The 5,000-nt window shown below is 53.3% G+C and overlaps 1 non-coding gene across 1 annotated transcript in view; it reads left to right on the forward strand.

The window, feature by feature from the left end:
- The first annotated feature begins 3,481 nt into the window (after positions 1-3,481).
- Positions 3,482-5,000, forward strand: part of LOC124570078 — a 1,910-nt gene continuing 391 nt past the window's right edge. The window contains exon 1 of the ribosomal RNA XR_006971471.1: positions 3,482-5,000. This exon is cut by the window's right edge and continues 391 nt beyond it. This is a non-coding gene — a ribosomal RNA (small subunit ribosomal RNA).

A 5,000-nucleotide genomic window follows, 5' to 3' on the forward strand; every position in this document is an offset into this window, starting at 1 on the left:
TTAACCTAACCCATATTGTGCCTTAACCTAACCCATATTGTACCTTAACCTAACCCATATTGTACCTTAACCTAACCCATATTGTACCTTAACCTAACCCATATTGTACCTTAACCTAACCCATATTGTACCTTAACCTAACCCATATTGTACCTTAACCTAACCCATATTGTGCCTTAACCTAACCCATATTGTGCCTTAACCTAACCCATATTGTGCCTTAACCTAACCCATATTGTGCCTTAACCTAACCCATATTGTGCCTTAACCTAACCCATATTGTGCCTTAACCTAACCCATATTGTGCCTTAACCTAACCCATATTGTGCCTTAACCTAACCCATATTGTGCCTTAACCTAACCCATATTGTGCCTTAACCTAACCCATATTGTGCCTTAACCTAACCCATATTGTGCCTTAACCTAACCCATATTGTGCCTAAACCTAACCCATATTGTGCCTTAACCTAACCCATATTGTGCCTTAACCTAACCCATATTGTGCCTTAACCTAACCCATATTGTGCCTTAACCTAACCCATATTGTGCCTTAACCTAACCCATATTGCGCCTTAACCTAACCCATATTGCGCCTTAACCTAACCCATATTGCGCCTTAACCTAACCCATATTGCGCCTTAACCTAACCTATATTGCGCCTTAACCTAACCTATATTGCGCCTTAACCTAACCTATATTGCGCCTTAACCTAACCTATATTGCGCCTTAACCTAACCCACGTTGCGCCTTAACCTAACCTATATTGCGCCTTAACCTAACCTATATTGCGCCTTAACCTAACCTATATTGCGCCTTAACGTAACCTATATTGCGCCTTAACCTAACCCACGTTGCGCCTTAACCTAACCCACGTTGCGCCTTAACCTAACCCACGTTGCGCCTTAACCTAACCCACGTTGCGCCTTAACCTAACCCACGTTGCGCCTTAACCTAACCCACGTTGCGCCTTAACCTAACCCACGTTGCGCCTTAACCTAACCCACGTTGCGCCTTAACCTAACCCACGTTGCGCCTTAACCTAACCCATATTGTACCTTAACCTAACCCATATTGTACCTTAACCCAACCCATATTGTACCTTAACCCAACCCATGTTGCGCCTTAACCCAACCCATGTTGCGCCTTAACCCAACACACGTTGCGCCTTAACCCAACACACGTTGCGCCTTAACCCAACACACGTTGCGCCTTAACCCAACACACGTTGCGCCTTAACCCAACACACGTTGCGCCTTAACCCAACACACGTTGCGCCTTAACCCAACACACGTTGCGCCTTAACCCAACACACGTTGCGCCTTAACCCAACACACGTTGCGCCTTAACCCAACACACGTTGCGCCTTAACCCAACACACGTTGGGCCTGAACCCAACACACGTTGGGCCTGAACCCAACACACGTTGGGCCTGAACCCAACACACGTTGGGCCTGAACCCAACACACGTTGGGCCTGAACCCAACACACGTTGGGCCTGAACCCAACACACGTTGGGCCTGAACCCAACACACGTTGGGCCTTAACCCAACACACGTTGGGCCTTAACCCAACACACGTTGGGCCTTAACCCAACACACGTTGGGCCTTAACCCAACACACGTTGGGCCTTAACCCAACACACGTTGGGCCTTAACCCAACACACGTTGGGCCTTAACCCAACACACGTTGGGCCTTAACCCAACACACGTTGGGCCTTAACCCAACACACGTTGGGCCTTAACCCAACACACGTTGGGCCTTAACCCAACACACGTTGGGCCTTAACCTGCTCTGTAATTGTCATACGACGCGTTAAATTAGTGTAGTGTTGCCTAACTGCAACCCCCGCAATATAGTTTGCTACTCGCACTGCCCGGTCCCCAGAGTATCGCTTCATGTTAAACACCTTGCAGCTATACACTGTAATGCGGATGGCAGCAGGACGTACATGCTCAATGCCCTTCGCAGTTGTTCATTGGCATTCGCATGGCGAAGCACAGCCTACGTTGTGGTACGGCTTGTGTCAACTGTCCGCTGATGTTGTACGTCCAAATCACACACTGTACTGCACATTGGTCCTCATGTACTGAATGATACATCGTGGTACATGTGTGACCGTACCACGACTGCGCCAACAACGGCGAACCATACGGTCCAAATATTGTGCACTCAGCTACGTGTCGTCTCCCTATAAGAGCTGGATTGCAGTATGGTATGCCGTGGATGGCGATCAGCATGAGCCGTCTGTTGATGTAGTGGCGCGTGTTGTCAGACGTAGTCGTCTCTTCTCACACACCGTGATAGCATGGTGCACTGCGTTCCACATCTGCGACATGCGACAGAGGCCGGTTGACAGTCGTTCGCGCAATGGACATCGCATACGTACGGGGGCCACCTTCCACGTGTTCGCGAAGCGTGCACATGTTGTTGCGTGTATGTGGGCAGACATAGTGTGTCGTGACACCTGACACAGGCATGCAACAATCGTTGAATTTGCAAATGGCGATGGACGTCTACGTTTGCTGGTGACGTTACGCAAATGAACAACTGGTAAACCGTTGTGGTGCGGTTGTTCTCGCTAGAGGTGAATCAGTGATGGCGACGATCGGTTGAGCTACCAACCGGTTGTTTCAGCGATACCCACCATGCCCACGAACGTGAATGGCATGTGGGTGTGAAGCGATACGCGGCGGTGGCTGGGTGGGACCGTCCCCGGCCGGTGAGGGGGGGCCTCCCGGCGTGCTGGCCGCGCGGTGCGTGGGCGCACGCGCTACAGCCGGCTGGTGGGGGCGGCCAGTGGCAGGCGCGCCGGCCGACGGAGGCGGCAGGCGGCGCAGCTGCGCGCCGGCGCACCCTGCACGCGGCGCCGTGCGGCCAAAGTAGGTCCTCGCGGGCCCGGTGCGAAGCGCGGTGGACATCTGCAGTGTGCTGGTCCGATTGAGGACTGTGTGCGCTGAGGATGCGCCGCCGCCCGGCGCTCGGCGCCGCGACGCCGTCTGCTGCTCGGTCGCCTCTGCGGTTCTCGCAGGTGGTTTGTATCGCAGCTGTGCGGACGTGTTGGCGCGTGCGCTGTGCTGGGAGAGTTCGCTTCGGCACCCAAGTGGGGCTTTTGTCCTTCTGTGGCGCTGGCGTTGGAGCTGCCGGCCACCGTAGGTGGCGCGTGTTGTCTCCCGCCGGCAATGCCACGACAGCACGCTCCCGGGCCTCTGTCGGCAGCGGCAAGCTCAGTTGGGAGCACGGGTGGTCGCACCTAAAGCGTCTACTCGCCAAACTCCGGGCGATTGCGCCTCTCTCGAACCCGACCAAGTACTTAGGACGGCGCTGCGCGCCGCCGGGACCTGAGAGGGTTTCGAGGTGTATTGTGCAGGGGAGCTCAGCCTCCTCCTGTTTGCAGAATAATTGAGCGGACGCTTGCGTGTTCGCGCGGGCCCCCGGGACACACTCCCGGGCGGCCGGCTGCTCAGCTCTAGTTGACGCAGCTCCCTGGTTGATCCTGCCAGTAGTCATATGCTTGTCTCAAAGATTAAGCCATGCATGTCTCAGTACAAGCCGCATTAAGGTGAAACCGCGAATGGCTCATTAAATCAGTTATGGTTCCTTAGATCGTACCCACGTTACTTGGATAACTGTGGTAATTCTAGAGCTAATACATGCAAACAGAGTCCCGACCAGAGATGGAAGGGACGCTTTTATTAGATCAAAACCAATCGGTCGGCTCGTCCGGTCCGTTTGCCTTGGTGACTCTGAATAACTTTGGGCTGATCGCACGGTCCTCGTACCGGCGACGCATCTTTCAAATGTCTGCCTTATCAACTGTCGATGGTAGGTTCTGCGCCTACCATGGTTGTAACGGGTAACGGGGAATCAGGGTTCGATTCCGGAGAGGGAGCCTGAGAAACGGCTACCACATCCAAGGAAGGCAGCAGGCGCGCAAATTACCCACTCCCGGCACGGGGAGGTAGTGACGAAAAATAACGATACGGGACTCATCCGAGGCCCCGTAATCGGAATGAGTACACTTTAAATCCTTTAACGAGTATCTATTGGAGGGCAAGTCTGGTGCCAGCAGCCGCGGTAATTCCAGCTCCAATAGCGTATATTAAAGTTGTTGCGGTTAAAAAGCTCGTAGTTGGATTTGTGTCCCACGCTGTTGGTTCACCGCCCGTCGGTGTTTAACTGGCATGTATCGTGGGACGTCCTGCCGGTGGGGCGAGCTGAAGGCGTGCGACGCGCCTCGTGCGTGCTCGTGCGTCCCGAGGCGGACCCCGTTGCAATCCTACCAGGGTGCTCTTGAGTGAGTGTCTCGGTGGGCCGGCACGTTTACTTTGAACAAATTAGAGTGCTTAAAGCAGGCAAGCCCGCCTGAATACTGTGTGCATGGAATAATGGAATAGGACCTCGGTTCTATTTTGTTGGTTTTCGGAACCCGAGGTAATGATTAATAGGGACAGGCGGGGGCATTCGTATTGCGACGTTAGAGGTGAAATTCTTGGATCGTCGCAAGACGAACAGAAGCGAAAGCATTTGCCAAGTATGTTTTCATTAATCAAGAACGAAAGTTAGAGGTTCGAAGGCGATCAGATACCGCCCTAGTTCTAACCATAAACGATGCCAGCCAGCGATCCGCCGCAGTTCCTCCGATGACTCGGCGGGCAGCCTCCGGGAAACCAAAGCTTTTGGGTTCCGGGGGAAGTATGGTTGCAAAGCTGAAACTTAAAGGAATTGACGGAAGGGCACCACCAGGAGTGGAGCCTGCGGCTTAATTTGACTCAACACGGGAAACCTCACCAGGCCCGGACACCGGAAGGATTGACAGATTGATAGCTCTTTCTTGATTCGGTGGGTGGTGGTGCATGGCCGTTCTTAGTTGGTGGAGCGATTTGTCTGGTTAATTCCGATAACGAACGAGACTCTAGCCTGCTAACTAGTCGCGTGACATCCTTCGTGCTGTCAGCGATTACTTTTCTTCTTAGAGGGACAGGCGGCTTCTAGCCGCACG

This window comes from Schistocerca americana, unplaced genomic scaffold (assembly GCF_021461395.2).
Source record: "Schistocerca americana isolate TAMUIC-IGC-003095 unplaced genomic scaffold, iqSchAmer2.1 HiC_scaffold_158, whole genome shotgun sequence".
Classification (NCBI taxonomy): Eukaryota; Metazoa; Arthropoda; class Insecta; order Orthoptera; family Acrididae; genus Schistocerca; species Schistocerca americana.